The 22,127-nt window shown below is 39.3% G+C and overlaps 1 pseudogene across 1 annotated transcript; it reads left to right on the top strand.

Annotated features, from left to right (window-relative positions):
• The first annotated feature begins 2,190 nt into the window (after positions 1-2,190).
• LOC128577634 (cyclin-D-binding Myb-like transcription factor 1) lies at positions 2,191-4,658 on the top strand (annotated as a pseudogene). The gene has a single exon (XR_008377603.1). The product of XR_008377603.1 is annotated as a cyclin-D-binding Myb-like transcription factor 1 (transcript).
• Positions 4,659-22,127: the final 17,469 nt, after the last annotated feature.

The following is a 22,127-nucleotide window of genomic DNA, read 5'->3' as shown; positions in this document are numbered from 1 at the left end:
GGTCTCAATTCCCCAAATCATGCCATCATCCAGAACCTCATAAATGAGCTTGTGAATGAGGGTGTCCCACAGCCCTCACGTATCCCTTATAAATATGCCTCCACCAGACTTCTGGTAGAGGCAAGTGGGAGTATTCTGTACAAGGACATTGAGAGTGTGACTGTTTACTCTTGTATGTGAAGATGATGACAAATGTACAGCTAGCTCAGGTTTCCTCCAAAATGGATAAGGGTTTAAAATGAATATATTAAAGCTGTAAGTAATCCTCTGACCAGTGTGTAAGTTCCATTCCTTGCCTTGAGAACACTTACTAAAGTAACATCCCCCATTTTGAGCTACTCACTTTATAAAAAGTTCTGACACCAATCGCCTAATGATGTTCCTTCAGAGATGTGTGTGTGTTTTTTTTAATTGGAAATGTTCCATATATCACCAGTTCATGGTCAAGCATTAGAAATCTTCCTACCCAAGTCCTAAGAAAGTGAGCTCTTCCTACGTCTGTCTTTGAAGCTCTAGGAGATTCGGGATGGTGAAAGTAACTTGACATTTTATTTCTTTTTGCTTCTTATATCCTATAAACTAGTAGTACCTGATCAGACAAACTGCCTGCCTCTGTGCCTGTATTGCCTTCTAAACCTAAAATTTTATCAGATGGACTAGTCTTTGGAGAGTACATAAGGAACTACAGCTTTTTCTAAACAAGCAGAGCTTTCCCTCTCAGCCTCTGAATAGGGGGAAAGTATCTGTGATGCCTTCCGTCTCGGGATAAGGGCAACAGCCTTCAATGAAGCCCATAGGCAATCTTGAGTATGGAGCCATGTGAGATGGTGATCTATTTCAAAACCTGCTCTTGTGCTCAAGAGAAGAGCTGTCATTGATGATTAGTATTATGCATGGGGACTTATTTTAAGTGTCCTATAGAGTAATACTATCATTCATAGGGTATTTCCATACGTAACATTTAAACCCCTGTTAATTACATACAACTCCTTGATGGAACAAAGGCTAGGAGGTGACCTGATTGGGGATGTAAGGGAGTGGAGGGCTCTAGGAAAAGGATGAAACAGGTCTCAGGCCTGCAGGTGACTTTATTCAGAGTAATCTCTTATATATCTGTGGTATCTGTTATTTCCCCTTTATCATTTCTGGTGGAGGTTACTAGAGATTTTACTTTTCTGTTTCTAGTTACTATGGCCAAAGATTTATCTGTTTTATTTTTTAAAAAACACCAACTTCTTGTTTCACTAATTTTCTGAATTATTCACTTATTTTCAATTTTATTAATATCTGATTTAGTTTTGCATATTTCTCTTCTGGTGGGTTTAGGCTTAGATTTTTCTTCTTTTTCCAATTCCATAAGATGGTCTGTGAGTTTGTTGATGTGCTCGCTTTCTGTTTTTCTTTTTTTTTTCCTTTTATTAAGTTATATACACATAGATCATGAATACATTTATGGATTTGTGGGATACAATGTGTTGCTTTTTATACAATTTGGAGTGCTTACATCAAACTAATCAACATACCTTTCACCTCAGTTACTTAATTATTATATTAAGACATTTATGTTCTATACTTGATAGATTTGACTTGTACTCTTGCAATATGCTCTATAGGTGTGGCGCCACCATTTACCCTCCCTCTATCAAACCTTCCCCCTCCCCTCCCTTCACCCTCCACTTTTCTCCTTTATCCTGGGCTGTAGCTGTGATCTATCTTTCATAAGAAAGTGTGAGTAATTATAAATTTGTTTCATTAAAGTATTGAGTACATTGGATACTTTTTCTTCCATTCTTGAGATACTTTAACAAGAAGAATATGTTCCAGGTCCATCCATGTAAACATAAAAGAAGTAAAGTCTCCATCTTTTTTTAATGCTGCTTAGTATTCCATAGTATACACATACTGTGATTTATTAATCCAGTCATGGGTTGATGGGCACTTGGGCTTCTTCCATGATTTGGATATTAAGAATTGAGCTGCAATGAACAATCTGGTGCAAATATCTTTTTTGGACTCCAGCTGCAGCCACTCTCACCCATGGCTGCTTCCTCCATCCTGGTTCTTCCAAAGTGCCCGGACCCAAATCAGGAATTGATAGGCTCATCCCAAAATATGCTTTTTGGAACTGATATAGATCCTGCATATTTTGTGTGAAATCTCTATTTGATTGCAGTTGAGCTAGATGTTGGAGCCAAAATGCTATTGCCCTGTCTTCATCAACATTTAATCAACTGTTGCAGAGATAGGAACATGGGGGAGAAACAATCTGGATAACATGAAAGTAATGCTTGTGGCCAAGGGAAGGCGACTTGATTCTGTGGGAAGGGCTGTAGCTTAACCATATGTTGTCTAGATTTGAGTATGAGCACAGTTGAAGAGGATTCTGACACAGTAACAGTAGAAACTGTGAACTCTGTGACTTTGACTCAGGATACAGAAGGGAACTTTATTCTTCATTGCCCTCAGAATGAAGTAGATGAAATAGACTCAGAAGATAGTACTGAACCTCCACATAAAAGGTTTTGTCTGTCCTCTGAGGATGATCAGAGTATTGATGATTCTACTCCTTGCATATCAGTTGTTGCACTTCCACTTTCAGAAAATGACCAGAGCTTTGAGGTGACCATGACTGTGACCACAGAGGTGGCAGATGATGAGATTACTGAGGGGACGGTGACACAGATCCAGACTTTGCAGAATGAAGAACTAGGTGAAATGTCTCCCTTGGGTAATGAGGAAGTTTCAGCAGTTAGCCAAGCCTGATTTACAACTAAAGAAGATAAGGATTCTCTGACCAACAAAGGACATAAATGGAAGCAGGGGATGTGGTCCAAAGAGGAAATCGATATTTTGATGAACAATATTGAATGCTATCTGAAGGCACGTGGAATAAAAGATGCTACATCTCAAATTATCTTTGAGATGTCAAAAGACGAAAGAAAAGATTTCTACAGGACTATAACATGGGGTCTGAACCGGCCTTTGTTTGCAGTTTATAGAAGAGTGCTTCGCATATATGATGACAGAAACCATGTGGGAAAATATACCCCTGAAGAAATTGAGACGCTCAAGGATCTCAGGATAAAGCATGGCAATGACTGGGCAACAATAGGGGTGGTGCTAGGAAGAAGTGCATCTTCTGTCAAAGATTGGTGCTGACTGATGAAGGATACTTGCAACACAGGGAAATGGACAGAATAAGAAAAGAGACTTGCAGAAGTGGTTCATGAATTGACAAGCACTGAGCCAGGGGACATAGTCACACAGGGTGCGTCCTGGGCAGCTGTGGAAGAACAAGGGGGTACCCGCTCAGAAAAGCAGTGTTGTTCTAAGTGGCTCAACTACCTGAACTGGAAACAGAGTGGGGGGACTGAGTGGACCAAGGAAGACAAAATCAATCTCATCCTCAGGATAGCAGAGCTTGATGTAGCTGATGAAAATGACACTGGGCAATTCTGTTAGCTGAGGGATGGAACAGTGTCCGTTCACCACAATGGCTTCGCAGTAAATGGTGGACTATCAAAAGGCAAATTGCAAACCATAAGGATGTTTCATTCTCTGTCTTAATAAAAGGTCTTAAACAATTACATGAAAACCAAAAACATAACCCAATGTTTTTGGAGAATAAATCAGGATCTGGAGTTCCAAATAGTAATTCCAATTCCGGTGTACAACATGTTCAGATAAGAGTTGCCTGCTTGGAAGATAATACAGCCATCTCTCCTAGCCCCATGACAGCATTGCAGATTCCAGTCCAGATCACCCATGTCTCTTCAACAGACTCTTCAACAGACTCCCCTGCTGCTACTGTTGACTCAGAAATAATTACACTAAACAGTGGAACACTACAGACATTTGAGATTCTTCCATCTTTCCATTTACAGCCCACTGGTACTCCAGGCACCTATCTACTTCAAACAAGCTCAAGCCAAGGCCTTCCCCTAACTCTGACTGGTAGTCCCACAGTAACTCTGACAGCCACTGCTCCTGCTCCTCCTGAACAGATCATTGTTCATGCTTTATCCCCAGAACACTTATTGAACACAAATGACAATGTCACAGTGCAATGTCACACACCAAGAGTCATCATTCAGACTGTTGCCACAGAGGACATCACTTCTTCCATATCCAAAGAAGAACTGACAGTAGATGGTGATATTTAATCATCTGATTGTCCTGAGCCTCCAGTAGCCCTAGAAGCAGATACTTTCCCAGATGAAATTCATCACCCTAAGATGACTGTGGAACCATCATTTAATGACGCTCATGTATCCAAATTCAGTGACTAAAATAGCATAGAACTGATAAATAATGTCGTGGTCAGAACAGAAGAAGAAATCTCTGACACCGACCTTAAACAAGAGGAGGAATCACCCTCTGATTTAGCCAGTGCTTATGTTACTGAGGATTTAGAATCTCCTACTATAGAACAAGTTGATGAAACAATTGATGATAAAACAATACTTATTGTTCCTTCACCACATGGCTTTATTCAGGCATCTGATGTTATAGATACTGAATCTGTCTTGCCTTTGACAACAATAACAGATCCCATACTCCAACATCACTAGGAAGAATCGAATATCATTGGATCATCTTTGGGCAGTCCTGTTTCAGAAGACTCAAAGGATGTTGAGGATTTGGTAAACTGTCATTAGGTAATTCTTAGAAACAGACAGTTCAAGCAAAGAAGCCAAACAGTTAATCACAGCATCTTTAAGGAAGTCGGAACAACTCACCCTCAGGAGGTTTAATTTACCATTTGAAATAGTTACAGTGCTTAAGCCACACACATTGTTGCTGCTATGACTTTTTATCTCCTTTTCTATATGTCATCCGAGGTCCAGTTCTACGACAGTGTGTATGGGAGTTTGGGACTATGGGAGTTTGAATTGAACTGTGTAGATCCCTATGCTAAGTGTTATTTGTTAGTAGGCAATTTCATTCACTTCAGCTACTGAGAAAAGTTTGAAGTCACTGAAGTTTTAACTGCTATGGTTTCAAAACAGTACTATTCATCTTTAAATGTCAGACTCAAGTAAGCCAGGTAGTAATTTAAAGAAGTCATATCAACAGGTCTATCAGTGACCGTTAAAATTAAATACCATTACTTTGAGATTTGACCAGCATACAAATACAGAGATGTAGGATGTTGTGGTTACACTGTTGGCAGTGGGAGCTGATTTAGGCAAGGTAAAGAGGAAAGCATTAAAAGAGTTAACATTCACTATAGGTTTTTTACTACTTTAAAGGGAATGTGGATGAGCATAGTAACAAAACCCACCAGAAGCTAAGCAATTTTCACCCCATCAGAAACCACTGTCAATAGTTTACAATTATCACTTTGAAGTAAAATTAAACTAAATGGACAAGGAGATAAAGTTGCCTATCCTTGATACCATGAGCATTTATTACATGTTTTGCAATATATAATTACCTGAAAAAGTTGGGGGTATTAAGAATTTGCCTTTCATTTATTGCCCATTTACTGGCAGGTACAATATACTTCCTCTACAGGCAATTTCAAAAAAACAAAACAAAACTTCCTTCTGAAACAAAAGGAAACAAATCAAGAGTCATTCCTATTCTAGAAAAGGTTAAGCCAAAACTAGCCACTAGAGCTATTAATGAACACGACCCCTATAGAAAAGCCACCAAAAAAAAAATTGTATAAATTATTTTATTTATTACTATAATTAGATCTTCACAAGCAAAGTCTTTTCACCATCTGTGTTTTGTTAATGTGAAATTTAATTGTAGTTATAAGCAAAAATTGGTTGCCCAGGGAACAATTGCATATTCAGTTTAACAGAAATAAAAGAATATTTGTCTTAAAAAAAAACCCACAAATATCTTTTTTGCAAAGTGATTTTTAGTCTTCTGTATATACACCAAGTAGAAGAGTTGCAGGATCAAACATCAGGTCTACTTTTAGATCCCTGAGTGATCTCCAAACTTCTTTTCAAAAAAAAAAAAAAATGTATTAGCTTGTATTCCCACCAGCAGGGCAGAAGTGTTCTCTTTTCTCCACATCCACTCCAACATCTGCAGTTTTGGGATTTTGTTATGTAGGCTACTCTTACTGGAGTTAGATGGTATCTCAAAGTGGTTTTGATTTGCATTTCTCTGATGATTAAAGGTGATGAGCGGGGGGGGGGGGGGAGGAGACAAGATGGCTGACTGAAGCCAGCTTTCCACAGAGACTCCCGTTCAGAAGGAGAGTTAAGGACAAAAATTCAGCAAGTAACCTGGTGGATTTGAGCTGCACTAAGAGACAAGGTTGTAGAACACACGTCAACCCCGCTGAGGCGAGCTGCGACCACAAGGATACAAACAAAAGGTACAAAATCCATCACCAAGCGGACGGGAGTCCCCTCCCCCATGAGAATGGCTCAGAGTGCCCCACAAACAACCGGGCAGAGTTCAAAGTTCCTCCCACTCCACTCCACGGGAGAGACCCTATAAAAACTGGACCTACCTCCCCTACTGGGGTGCCACGGCGTCCTCCTGCCAGGCATAAAACTGTATAAACTGTATATGGTCTCTACCTGGAATTCTGAGCTCCCAGCGCTCTCCTTCACTCACACTGGGGTCTGGAGGCCAGTCCCGGTCGGTCGGCGGAGAGGGGACTGCATTGGAGTGGCAGTTCCCTGAGGCACAGTGCGACAGCCATCTTTTGGTGATAATACGGCCAGGCATAAAACTGTGTAAAGCTGTGTGTGTTCTCTGCCTGCAACCCCAGGCTTCCAGTGCTCCCCATGCTCCCCTCTGCTCTCGCTCCAAGGTCTGGAGGCCTGTCCCCCAGGGGTCCAGACGCTTGGGCGATTGCTCGAGGGGTGTAGACAGTGCTGGGCTGCAGCCTGTCGGTGCAGACTCTGAGGTACGGAGCGGAGAGAAGACGATTGGCCGGAGGGGAGCTACACCGGAGCAACAGTTGCCTGAGCCATAAGGCAGCAGCACTCTTTTGCTAGCAATACGGCTCACTACAGAATATTCTGAAGCCACCCCCCCCGTCTCCCTGGGCAACCAGAGACTCTGAGTTTGCCTGAGGCAACATAAAATTGCAAACCAGGGAAACTCCCAGGGCAGGGCTGACCCAGAGGTCCGCTTTACTAAACCTAAGACGCACCTGGCCCTCAGGAGATCGTCAGCCTATAGACAATACAAGAGCAAAGACAAGCTGATTTGGAACTCAATTCAGCTTCTCTTCTGCAAGGGAAACACAGAGTTGTTCTGTGAGACAGAACAGGGGTGAGACTGGACCTGAGTGAAAACCCCTCAACCTTCATCTAGCACCCGAGGTTGTCAGGCCTCACCTCCTCCTGCTGGAGAGAGGCAGAGCGCAGCGGCCTGGCAGACTTCCTTGTGATTCAGGCAGGTACAAACTCCTGGAGTACCGATTCACTACAGACAACTGGGTCAGCCAACTGCAGGGCTATCAGTGACTGGGTGTGAAGTGGTGCAAGGTGGGGAAGGAGGCAGCAACCTTCCCAGACTGATTTATAGGCTGGGTGGCTTCTCCTGACTCCATGCAGCACTGGAGCAAGCCACACCAGAGTAGTCACCAGACCCCTGTGATCCAGTTCCCAGAGACCTCTTAAAATCTCCCACCCGAGACAGGTGCAGACTGAGACAACTGATTTGGACATTTTTGAACTGAACCAATCACCTGAGGACAAATCAGGTGGTGCCCTAGGTGCACGGTGGTCGGAAGGTTTGATTTTGCTTTTCCAATTGTTGCCAGTGGGGGGCAGGGTGACTTAATTGCTGATATTACTCCACAGCTGAGACTTCAATCCAAAGTATCTGTTTCACTAGGGTGGAACAGAAACCAGCTGAAAACAAGGCAGAACCATTTAGCCCCACCACACCAGACAGGGCCCCAGTTTCTCAGGCCACAACACTGTACGGGCCCTCGACAAAGCCCCAGGGGAAAAAATCAGAGGGAGTAAAAAAACCATGAGGCGGAATCAGCGGAAAAACTCTGGTAACATGAATAACCAGAATAGATCAACCCACCCAAGGAAAGATATGGCAGATGCAATTGAAGATCCCATTCATAAACAACTGGCTGAGATGTCAGAAAACGAATTCAGAATTTGGATTGCAGACAAGATTAACAAAGTGGAATTAGGAATTCGAGGAGAAATTCAAAAGTTGTCTCAAGAATTTAACGAATTTAAAGACAAAACCACCAAAGACTTAGACACACTGAAGCAAGAATTTGCAGCCCTCAAAGATATGAAAAATACAGTAGAATCCCTCAGTAACAGAATGGAGCAAGCAGAAGAAAGGATTTCTGACATCGAAGATAAAGCATTTGAATGCTCCCAAACTCTGAAAGAGGAAGAGAAATGGAGAGCAAAAACGGATCACACACTCAGAGAGCTCTGGGATAATTCGAAGAAGGCAAATATCCGAATCATAGGAGTTCCAGAAACAGATGAAGTGGCCTCGCTGGGCACAGAGGCCCTTCTGCATGAAATTATGAAAGAGAATTTTCCAGACATGCCTAGAGATTCTGCAATTCAGATAGCGGACAGCTTCAGAACCCCAGCACGACTCAACCCCAATAAGACATCCCCAAGGCATATCATAATTAACTTCACTAAAGTTAATATGAAGGAGAAAATCCTCAAAGCCGCCAGGAGAACGAAAACCATTACCTTCAAAGGCAAGAATATTAGAATGACTGAAGATCTCTCTGCTGAAACTTTTCAAGCCAGAAGAGGGTGGTCACTGACTTTTAATCTCCTAAAGCAAAATAACTTTCAACCCTGGATCTTGTATCCAGCTAAACTGAGTTTCATTTATGATGGAGAAATTAAATACTTTAATGACATTCATATGTTGAAGAAATTTGCCATAACCAAACCAGCTCTTCAGGATATTCTCAGACCTATCCTCCATAATGACCAACAGAAATCCTATACCACAAAAGTAAACTCACTCAGAAACTTCGGATCAAACTCCAACTTCCACACTGGCGAAAGGATTAAAAATGGCCACTGGACTTTTGAAAAACTCGATACCCAAAACTTCACCAGACTTATCAATATTCTCCATTCATGTGAACGGCTTAAACTGTCCACTAAAGAGGCATAGGTTAGCTGACTGGATACAAAAACTCAGGCCAGATATCTGTTGCATACAAGAGTCACATCTTAACCTAAAAGACAAATACAGACTCAGGGTGAAAGGATGGTCGTCCATATTTCAGGCAAATGGTAATCAGAAAAAAGCAGGTGTTGCAATTTTATTTGCAGATACAATAGGCTTTAAACCAACAAAAGTAAGGAAGGACAAGAATGGTCACTTCATATTTGTTAAGGGTAATACTCAATATGATGAGATCTCAATTATTAATATCTATGCACCCAACCAGAATGCACCTCAATTTATAAGAGAAACTCTAACAGACATGAGCAACTTGATTTCCTCCAGCTCCATAATCGTCAGAGATTTCAACACTCCTTTGGCAGGGTTGGATCGATCCTCCAACAAGAAGCTGAGCAAAGAAATCTTAGATTTAAACCTAACCATCCAACATTTGGATTTAGCAGACATCTACAGAACATTTCATCCCAACAAAACTGAATATACATACTTCTCATCAGTCCATGGAACTTACTCCAAAATTGATCACATCTTAGGTCACAAGCCTTACCTCAGTAAATTTAAAGGGATAGAAATTATTCTATGCATCTTCTCGGACCACCATGGGAAAAAACTTGAGCTGAGTAACAACATGAATCTACATGCTCATACAAAAACATGGAAGTTAAATAACCTTATGCTGAATAATAGATGGGTCAGAGATGAGATTAAGAAAGAAATCGCCAATTTTTTGGAACAAAACAACAATGAAGACACGAACTATCAGAACCTCTGGGACACCGCAAAGGCAGTTCTAAGAGGGAAATTTATAGCACTGCAAGCCTTCCTCAAGAGAATGGAAAGAGAGGAAGTTAACAACTTAATGGAACATCTCAAGCAACTGGAAAAGGAAGAATATTCCAACCCCAAACCCAGTAGAAAAAAAGAAATAACCAAAATTAGAGCAGAATTAAATGAAATTGAAAACAAAAGAATAATACAACAGATCAATAAATCAAAAAGCTGGTTTTTTGAAAAGGTCAATAAAATAGATAAACCTTTGGCCAACCTAATCAGGAAAAAAAGAGTAAAATATCTAATCTCATCAATCAGAAACAACAAAGATGAAATAACTACAGACTCCTCAGAAATCAAAAAAATCCTTAATGAATATTACAAGAAATTTATTCTCAGAAATATGAAAATCTGAAGGAAATTGACCAATACTTGGAAGCACGTCACCTTCCAAGACTTAGCCAGAATCAAGTGGAAATGTTGAACAGGCCCATATCAAGTTTGGAAATAGAATCAACCATACAAAACCTCCCGAAAAAGAAAAGCCCAGGACCAGATGGTTTCACGTCTGAATTCTACCAAACCTTTAAAGAGGAATTAGTACCTATATTACTTAACCTGTTCCAAAAGGTAGAAAAAGAAGGAAGACTACCCAACACGTTCTATGAAGCAAACATCACCCTGATCCCCAAACCAGGGAAAGACCCAACAAGAAAAGAAAATTATAGACCGATATCACTAATGAATATAGATGCAAAAATATTCAACAAGATCCTAACAAACAGAATCCAGCAACACATCATACAAATTATACATGATGACCAAGTCAGTTTTATCCCAGGATCTCAAGGCTGGTTCAATATAAGTAAATGTATAAATGTAATCCAGCACATAAACAAATTAAAAAACAAAGACCATATGATTCTCTCAGTTGATGCAGAAAAAGCTTTTGATAATATCCAGCATCCCTTCATGGTCAGAACACTTAAGAAAATTGGTATAGAAGGGACATTTCTTAAACTGATAGAGACCATCTACAGCAAACCCACAGCCAATATCATATTGAATGGAGTTAAATTGGAATCATTCCCATTCAGATCAGGAACCAGACAAGGCTGCCCCTTGTCTCCATTGTTTTTTAACATTGAAATAGAAGTTTTAGCCACTGCAATTAGGGAAGTAAAGGTGATCAAGGGTATCCATATAGGGTCAGAAGAGATCAAACTTTCCTCTTCGCGGATGATATGATAGTATATCTGGAAAACACTAGGGTCTCTAGTACAAAACTCTGAGAAGTGATCAAGGAATACAGCAGCGTCTCAGGTTACAAAATCAACATTCATAAATCGGTAGCCTTTATATATACCAACAACAGTCAAGTTGAAAAAACAGTTAAGGACTCTATCCCATTCACAGTCATGCCAAAGAAGATGAAATGTTTGGGAATTTATCTAACAAAGGACGTGAAAGATCTCTATAAAGGGAACTATGAAACTCTAAGAAAAGAAATAGCTGAAAATATTAACAAATGGAAAAACATACCATGCTCATGGCTGGGAAGAATCAACATAGTTAAAATGTCTATACTACCCAAAGCAATATATAATTTCAATGCAATCCCTATTAAAGCTCCACTGTCATACTTTAAAGATCTTGAAAAAACAATACTTCGTTTTATATGGAATCAGAAAAAACCTCGAATAGCCAAGACAATACTCAGAAATAAAAACAAAGCAGGAGGAATTACGCTACCAGACCTCCGACTATACTACAAATCAATAGTGATCAAAACAGCATGGTATTGGCACAAAAGCAGAGAGGTAGATGTCTGGAATAGAATAGAGAATCAAGAGATGAATCCAGCTACTTACCATTATTTAGTCTTTGACAAGCCAATTTAAAACATTCAGTGGGGAAAAGATTCCCTATTTAACAAATGGTGCTGGGTGAACTGGCTGGCAACCTGTAAAAGACTGAAAGTGGACCCACACCTTTCACCATTAACTAAGATAGACTCTCACTGGATCAAAGATTTAAACTTAAGACATGAAACTATAAAAATACTAGAGGAGAGTGCAGGGAAAACCCTTGAAGAAATCGGGATGGGCGAGTATTTTATGAGGAGGACCCCCCAGGCTATTGAAGCAGCTTCAAAAATACACTACTGGGACTTGATCAAACTAAAAAGCTTCTGCACAGCCAAGAACACAGTAAGTAAAGCAAGCAAACAGCCCTCAGAATGGGAAAAGATATTTGCAGGTTATGTCTCCGACAAAGGTTTAATAACCAGAATCCACAGAGAACTCAAACGCATTAACAAGAATAGAACAAGGGATCCCATGACAGGCTGGGCAAGGGAATTGAAGAGAAACTTCTCTGAAGAAGACAGGCGTGCGGCCTTCAGACATATGAAAAAATGCTCATCATCTTTAATCATCAGAGAAATGCAAATCAAAACTACTTTGAGATACCATCTAACTCCAGTGAGACTAGCCTATATCACAAAATCCCAAGACTAGAGATGTTGGCGCGGATGTGGAGAAAAGGGTACACTTTTGCAGTGCTGGTGGGAATGCAAATTAATACATTCCTTTTGGAAAGAGATATGGAGAACACTTAGAGATCTAAAAATAGATCTGCCCTTCAATCCTGTAATTCCTCTACTGGGCATATACCCAGAAGACCAAAAATCACGTCATAACAAAGATATTTGTACCAGAATGTTTATTGCAGCCCAATTCATAATTGCTAAGTCATGGAAGAAGCCCAGGTGCCCATCGATCCACGAATGGATTAATAAATTGTGGTATATGTACACCATGGAATATTATGCAGCCTTAAAGAAAGATGGAGACTTTACCTGTTTCATGTTTACATGGATGGAGCTGGAACATATTCTTCTTAGTAAAGTATCTCAAGAATGGAAGAGAAAGTACCCAATGTACTCAGCCCTACTATGAGACTAATTTAGGGTTTTCACATGAAAGCTATAACCCAGTTACAATCTAAGAATAGAGGGAAGGGGGAAAGGGAGGGGAGGGAGGGGGGAGGTGGGTAGAGGGAAGGAGATTGGTGGGATTACACCAGCGGTGCATCTTACAAGGGTATATGTGAAACTTGGTAAACGGTCTGTGAAGCTAGTGAATGATGCCCCATGATCATATCAATGTACACAGCTATGATTTAATAAAAAAAAAAATGAACATTTTTTTATGTGTCTGTAGACCATGTGCCTGTCTTCTTCAGAGAAGCTTCTGTTCATGTCTCTTGCCCACAATGACATGGGATCACTTGTTCTTTTCTTATTATAAGTTTGAGTTCTCTGTGGATTCTGGTTATCAGACCTTTGTCAGAAACATAACTTTCAAATATCCTCTCCCATTCTGTTTTTAGTTTGATAAGATCCCAGTAATATATTTTTGGTGTTGCTTCAATTGCCCGGGTTTTCCTCCACATAAAGTATTCTCCCAGGCCAATTTCTTCAAGTGTTTCCCAAGAAAACTGCACTCTCTCAAAGAATCTTTATAGTTTCATGTCTTAAGTTTAAGTCTTTTATCCAGTAAGAGTCAATTTTTGTTAGAGGTGATAGGTATGGGTCCAGTTTCAGTCTTCTACAAGTCAACAGCCAATTCACCCACCACCATTTGTTGACTAGGAAATCTTTTCCCCAAATTATATTTTTTATAGGCTTATCAAAGATCAAATGATGATAAGTGTCTGGGTTCATCTTTTGGTTATCAATTCTGTTTTATACATCTATCTACCTCTCTATATTTGTGCCAGTACCATGCTATTTCGATCACTATAGATTTATAGTATAGTCTGAATTCTGGTAGTGTGATTTCTCCTAATTTTATTTCTGAGTAATGTCTTAGCTATTCAAGGTTTTTTCTGATTCCATATAAAACAAAGTATTATTTTTTCAAGATCTTTAAAGTATGACAGTGGAGCTTTAATAGGGATTGCGTTAAAATTGTATATTGCTTTTGGTAGTATGGACATTTTAAAAATATTGATTCTTACCAGCCATGAGCATGGTATGTTTTTCCATTTGTTAACATCTTCAGCTATTTCTTTTCTCAGAGTTTCATAGTTCTCTTTATAGAGATCTTTCACGTCCTTTGTTAGGTACACTCCCAGATATTTTATATTCTTTGGCACTACTGTAAAAGGAATAGAGTCCTTGACTGGTTTTCCGCTTGACTATTGTTGGTATATATAAATGCTACTGATTTGTCAGTACTGATTTTGTATCCTGAGACACTGCTGTATTCCTTGATGACTTATAAGAGTTTTGTAGTTGAGTCCCTGGTGTTTTCCAGGTATACAGTCATATCATCTGCAAAGAGTGAAAGTTTGATCTCTTCTGATCCTGTATGGATACCCTTGGTCACCTTCTCTTGCCTGATTGCAATGGCTAAGACTTCCATTACAGTGTTTAAAAGCAGTGGAGACAGTGGGCAACCTTGCCTGGTTCCTGATCTGAGTGGAAATGTTTTTAGTTTTACTCCATTCAATATAATACTGGCTGTGGGTTTACTGTAGATGGCCTCTATCAGTTTAAGAAATGCCCCTTCTATACCTATTTTCTTAAGTGTTCTGATCATGAAAGGATGCTGGATATCGCCAAAAGCTTTTTCAGAATCAATTGAGAGAATCATATGATCTTTGTTTTTAATTTTGTTTCTGTGACGTATTATATTTACAGATTTACGTATCTTGAACCAGCCTTGAGACCCTGGGATAAAACACACTTGGTCATGGTATATAATTTGTTTGATGTGTTGCTGGATTCTGTTTGCTGGGATCTTATTGAATATTTTTGCATCAATATTCATTAGAGATATTTCTCTATAATTTTCATTTCTTGTTGGGTCTTTTGCTGGTTTGGGAATCAGGGTAATATTTGCTTCATAGAATGGGTTGGAAAATATTCCTTCTTTTTCTATGTATTGGAAAATGTTAAGTAATATAGATACTACTTACTCTTTAAAGGTTTGATAGAATTGTGATGTGAAGCCATCTGGTCCCAAACTTTTCTTTTGGGGGAGATTTTGTACAGTTGATGCTATTTCAGAACTTGACATAGGCCTGTTAAACACTTCCACTTCTTTCTGGCTAAGTACAGGAAGGTGGCATGCTTCCAAGTTTTGGTCTACTTCTGTCAGATTTTCATATTTCTGAGAATAGTGTTTTTTTTGCAATACTTATTAAGGACTTTTTTGTTGTTCTTGGGGATTCATTGAGGGTACAAGAAACCAGGTTACACTGATTGCATTTCTTAGGTAAAGTCCCTCTTACAGTTGTGTCTTTGGTTGAGTCTAAGTATATCATAAACAAAGAGGGAAAATTTGACATCCTCAGTTTCCATTTGGATGCCCTTTATTTCTTTGTCTTGCCTAATTGTATTGGCTAGAACTTCCAACACTATGTTGAATAGTAATGGTGACAGAGGACAATCTTGTCTGCTTCCAGTTATAAGAGGAAAAGCTTTCAGTTTTAATCCATTCAGTAAATATTAGCTGTGGGTTTGTCATATACAGCTTCTATCAGTTTAAGAAATGTGCCATGGGGAGACAAGATGGCTGACTGAAGCCAGTTTCCACAGAGGCTCCCATCCGGAAGGAGAGTGAAAGGACAGAAATTTAGCAAGTAACCTGGTGGATTAGAGCTGCACCAAAGAGAGGGTTGAAGAACACATATCAACCCAGCTGAGGCTATATAAAACACCAAGGATACCAAGAAAAGGTACAAAAATCAATGACCAAGCAGACGGGAGTCCCCTCCCCCATGAGAATGGATCCGAGTGCCCCACAAACAAATGAGATGAGTTCAAAGGTCCCCCCACTACACTCCACAAAAGAGACCCTCTAAAAACTGGACCTAACTCAACTACTAGGGTGCCATGGTATTCTCCTGCCAAGCATAAAACTGTATAAAACTGTATATATTCTCTACCTGCAATTCCTTTTTTTTTTTTTTTAATAAAATCATACCTGTGTACATTAATGCGATCATGGGGCACCACACACTGGTTTTATGGACTGTTTGACACATTTACATCTCACTGGTTAACATAGCCTTCCTGGCATTTTCTTAGTTATTGTGTTAAGACATTGACATTCTACATTTACTAAGTTTCACATATACCCTTTTAAGATGCACCGCAGGTGTAATCCCATGAATCACCCACTCTCTGCCCACCACCCCCCTTTCTATCCTCCCTTTCCCCCTTCCCCTATTCTTAGGTTATAACTGGATTATATATTTCATGTGAAAGCCATAAATTAGTTTCATAGCAGAGCTGAATTCATTGGATACTTTTCTTCCATTCTTAAGATACTTTACTAAGACAGGGCCTGAGGAGCAGGCTCTGGGAACTCAAACAGCTTCTCTTCTGCAGGGTAATTTAGCAGAGACAGAAACAAATTCCTGCAAAGTTGTTCTTTTCTGTTCTGTCTTAATCAGGGCAGGGCTAGAACTGAGTGAACACCCCCTCAGCCTCCATCAAGCACCCAACGTTGTCAGGCCTCACCTCCTTCTGCTGGATAGAGGCAGAGCGCTGGGTCCTGGCTGACCAGATATAGATTTCCTTGTGATTCAGGCAGGTGCAAACCCCTGGAGTATGTGTTCACTACAGGCAACTGGGTCACAGCCCTGCCGGGCATCAGTGACAGAGTGTGACAGAGGTGCAAGGTAGAAAGGAGGAATCAACCTTCCCAGACTGATCTATTTGCTGGGTGGGTCCTCCTGACTTCATGGAACACTGGAGCAAGTCATATCAGAGTTGTCACCAGACCCCTGCAATCCAGTTGCCAGAGACCTTTTAAACTGTCCCAACTGAGACAGGTGCTGACTGAGACAATCGATCTGGACCTTTTGAACTGAGCCAATTGCCCAAGGACTATTCAAGCAGTGCCCTGGGTGTGTGGTTGTAGGAAGGTTTGATTTTCCTTTTCCAATTGTGGCCTGTGAGGGGTGGGGTGAGTTAATTGCTGGTATTTCTCCACAGCTGAGACTTCAACCCAGAGTAACTGTTTCACTAGGGTCAGACAGAGACCAGCTGAAAACAAGAGAGAACCACTTAGCCCCACCACACCAAACAGTTACCCAGTTTCACAGGTCACAGCACTGTATGGGTCCTTGACAAAGCTCTAGGGGAAAAATCAAACTGGGTAAAATAATTATAAAGCAGATTCAGCGGGAAAGCACTGGTAACATGAATAACCAGAATAGATCAACCCCCCAAAGAATGATATGGCAGATGTAACTGAAGATCCCATTCATAAACAACTGGCTGAGATGTCAGAAATCGAATTCAGAATTTGGATTGCAAACGAGATTAATAGAATGGAAGAAAACATGGAATTAAAAATTTGAGGAGAAATTCAAAATTCGGAGTTCGAAATTTGTGGAGAAATTCAAAAGTTGTCTCAAGAATTTAACAAATATGAAGACAAAACCACCAAAGATTTTCACACACTGAAGCAAGAATTTACAGCCCTCAAAGATTTGAAAAATACAGTAGAATCCCTCAGTAACAGAGTGGAGCAAGCAGAAGAAAGGATTTCTCACATTGAAGACAAGGCCTTTGAATGCTCCAGAACTCTCAAAGAGGAAGAGAAATGGAGAGCAAAAATGGATCATGCTCTCAGAGAGCTCTGGGATAATTTGAAGAAGGGTAATATCTGCCTCATTGGAATCCCTGAAAGTGATGAAGTGGCCTCGGAAGGCACAGAGGCCCTTCTCTATGAAATTATGAAAGAGAATTTTCCAGATATGCCAAGGGATTCTGAAATACAGATAGGAGACAGTTTCAGAACCCCAGCAAGACTCAATCCCAGTAAGACATCCCCCAGGCATATCATAATTAACTTCACTAAAGTTAATATGAAGGAGAAAATTCTAAAAGCAGCCAGACATAAGAATTCCATTACCTACAGAGGGAAGAATATTAGAATGACTACAGATCTCTTGGCTTAAACTTTTCAAGCCAGAAGAGGGTGGTCATGGACTTTTAATCTCGAAAAGCAAAATAACTTACAACCCCAGATCCTTTATCCAGCTAAACTGAGTTTCATTTATGATGGAGAAATTAAATACTTTAATGACGTTCATATGTTGAACAAATTTGCCACAACCAGACACGAATTATCAGAACTTCGATAATACGACAAAGGCATTCCTAAGAGGAAATTTATAGCACTGTAAGCCTTCCTCAAGAGAACAGAAAGACAAGGAAGTTAACCACCTAATGGGACATCTCAAGCAACTGGAAAAGGAAGAACATTCCAACCCCAAACCCAGTAGAAGAAAAGAAATAACCAAAATTAGAGCAGAATTAAATGAAATTGAAAACAAAAGAATTATACAACAGATCAATAAATCCAAAAGTTGGTTTTTTTAAAAGGTCAATAAAATAGATAAACCTTTGGCTAACCTAACCAGGACAAAAAGAGTAAAATCTCCAATCTCATGAATCAGAAACGACAAACACAAAATAACAACAGACTCCTCAGAAATTCAAAAAATCCTTAAAGAATATTACAAGAAACGTTATTCTTAGAAATATGAAAATCTGAAGGAAATTAACCAATACTTGGAAACATGTCACCTTCCAAGACTTAGCCAGAATCAAGTGGTAATGTTGAACAGGCTTATATCAAGTTCTGTAATAGCAACAACTATACAAAATCTCCCTAAAATAAAAGCCCGGGACCAGATGGCTTCACGTCAGAATTCTACTAAACCTTTAAAAAGGAACTAGTACGTATCTTACTCAACCTGTTCCAAAATGTAGAAAAAGAAGTAAGACTACCTAACACGTTCTATGAAGCAAACATCACTCTGATCCCAAAACCAGGAAAAGACCCAACAAGAAAAGAAAATTATAGGCCAATATCACTAAATGAATATAGATGCAAACGTATTCAACAAGATCCTAACAAACAGAATCCAGCAACACAGCAAACAACCATGACCAAGTAAGTTTTATCCCTGGGTTTCAAGGCTGGTTCAATATGTGTCAATCTATAAGTATAATTCAGCACATAACCAAATTAAAAAACAAAAAACATATGATTATCTCAGTTGATGCAGAAAAAGCTTTTGATAATATGCAGCATAGCTTCATGATCAGAACACTTAAGAAAACTGGTCTAGAACGGACATTTCTTAAACTGATAGAGGTCATCAACAGCAAACCTGCAGCCAATATCGTATTGAATGGAGTTAAATTGAAATCATTTCCACTCAGATCAGGAACCAGACAAGGCTTCCCATTGTCTCCATTGCTCTTTAACATTCTAATGGAAGTTTTAACCATTGCAATTAGGGAAGAAAAGGTGATCAAGGGTATCCATACAGGGTCATAAGAGATCAAACTTTCGCTCTTCGCAGATGATATGATTGTATATTTGGAAAACACCAGGGATTCTACTACAAAACTCATAGAAGTGATCAAGGAATACAGTAGCATCTCAGGTTATAAAACCAACATTCATAAATCGGTAGCCTTTATATATACCAACAATAATCAAGCTGAAAAAACAGTTAAGGACTCTATTCCATTCACAGTAGTGCTAAAGAAGATGAAATATTTGTGAGTTCATCTAAAAAAGGACATGAAAGATCTCTATAAAGAGAACTATGAAACTCTAAGAAAAGAAATAGCTGAAAATGTTAACAAATGGCAAATCATACCATGCTCATGGCTGGGAAGAATCAACATTGTTAAAATGTCCATACTACCCAAAGCAATATACAATTTTAGTGCAATCCCTATTAAAGCTCCACTGTCATGGTTTAAAGGTCTTGGAAAAATAATACTTCATTTTATATGGAATCAGAAAAAACCTCAAATAGTTAAGACATTACTCAGTAATAAAAACAAAGCAGGAGGAATCACGCTACCAGACCTGATACTGTACTATAAATCAATAGTGATCAAAACAGCAATGAACTGGCACAATAACAGAGAAGTAGATGTCTGGAACAGAATAGAGAACCAAGAGATGAATACAGCTACTTACTGTTATTTTTTATATTTGACAAGCCAATTAAAAACATTCAGAGGGAAAAGATTCCCTATTTGACAAATGGTGCTGGGTGAACTGGCTGGCAACCTGTAGAAGACTGAAACTGGACCAACACCTTTCACCAGTAACTAAGATAGAGTTTCACTGGATTAAAGATTTACTTATTTTTTTATATTTTTTCATTTTTATTTTTATTTATTTATTTATTTATTTTTATTAAACCATACCTGTGTACATTAGTATGATCGTGGGGCACCATACACTTGGTTCATAGATCGTTTGACACATTTTCATCACATTAGCTAACATAGCTTTTGTAGCATTTTCTTAGTTATTTTGCCAAGACCTTTACATTCCACATTTACTAGGATTCACATATACCCTTGTAAGATGCACCGCAGGTGTAATCCCATTAATCCCCCTCCTTCCCCCTCCCTCCCCGCCCTTTCCCCTTTCTCCCTATTCTTAGGTTGTAACTGGGTTATAGCTTTCATGTGAAGGTCCTACATTAGTTTCATAATAAGGGTGAGTACATTGGGTACTTTTTCTTCCATTCTTGAGACAATTTACTAAGAAGAATATGTTCCAGCTCCATCCATGTAAACATGAAAGAGGTAAAGTCTCCACCTTTCTTTAAGGCTGCATAATATTCCATGGTGTACATATACCACAATTTATTAATCCATTCGTGGATCAATGGGCACTTGGGCTTTTTCCATGAATTAGCAATTATGAATAGGGCTGCAATAAATATTCTGATACAAATATCTTTGTTATGGTGTGATTTTTGGTCTTCTGGGTATATGCCCAGTAGGGGGATTACAGGATTGAATGGCAGATCTATTTTTAGATCTCTAAGTGTTCTCCATATCTCTTTCCAAAAGGAATGTATTAATTTGCATTCCCACCAGCAGTGCAAAAGTGTTCCCTATTCTCCACATCTGCGCCAACATCTCTGGTCTTGGGATTTTTTGATGTAGGCTAGTCTCACTGGAGTTAGATGATATCTCAAAGTAGTTTTGATTTGCATTTCTGTGATGAGTGAAGATGATGACCATTTTTTCATATGTCTGAAGGCCGCGCGCCTGTCTTCTTCAGAGAAGTTTCTCTTCAAGTCCATTACCCAGCCTGCGATGGGATCCCTTGTTCTTTTCTTGCCAATGTGTTTGAGTTCTCTGTGGATTCTAGTTATTAAATCTTTGTTGGAGACATAACCTGCATATATCTTTTCCCATTCTGAGGGCTGTTTGCTTGCTTTAATTACTGTGTTCTTGGCTGTGCAGGAACTTTTTCGTTTGATCAAGTCCCAATAGTGTATTTTTGAAGCAGCTTCAATTGCCCGGGGAGTCCTTCTCATAAAAAACTCGCCCAACCCAATTTTTTCAAGGGTTTTCCCTGCACTCTCTTCTAGTATTTTTATAGTTTCGTGTCTTAGGTTTAAATCTTTAATCCAGTGAGAGTCTATCTTGGTTAATGGTGAGAGGTGTGGGTCCAGTTTCAGTCTTCTACAGGTGGCCAGCCAGTTCACCCAGCACCATTTGTTAAATAGGGAATCTTTTCCCCATTGAATGATTTTAATTGGCTTGTCAAAGATTAAATAATGGTAAGTAGCTCGATTCATCTCTTGGTTCTCTATTCTGTTCCAGACATCTACTTCTCTGTTTTTGTGCCAGAACCATGCTGTTTTGATCACTATTGATTTGTAGTATAGTCTGAGTTCTGGTAGCGTGATTCCTCCTGCTTTGTTTTTATTTTTGAGTAATGTAATGTCTTGGCTATTCGAAGTTTTTTCTGATTCCATATAACACAAAGTATTATTTTTTCAAGATCTTTAAAGTATGACAGTGGAGCTTTAAGGGGGATTGCGTTGAAATTATATATTGTTTTGGTAGTATGGACATTTTAACAATGTTGATTCTTCCCAACCATGAGCATGGTATATTTTTTCATTTGTTAACATTCTCAGCTATCTCTTTTCTTAGAGTTTCATAGTTCTCTTTATATAGATCTTTCACGTCCTTTGTTAGAGAAACTCCCAAGTATTTCATCTTCTTTGGCACTACTGTGAATGGGAGAGGGTCCTTAATTGTTTTTTCAACTTGACTATTGTTGGTATATCTAAAGGCTACCAATGTATAGATGTTGATTTTGTAACCTGAGACACTGCTGTATTCCTTAATCACTTCTAAGAGTTTTGTA

Source organism: Nycticebus coucang, chromosome X (assembly GCF_027406575.1).
Source record: "Nycticebus coucang isolate mNycCou1 chromosome X, mNycCou1.pri, whole genome shotgun sequence".
Taxonomy (NCBI): domain Eukaryota; kingdom Metazoa; phylum Chordata; class Mammalia; order Primates; family Lorisidae; genus Nycticebus; species Nycticebus coucang.
This window is presented reverse-complemented; position numbering and strand designations above follow the sequence as displayed.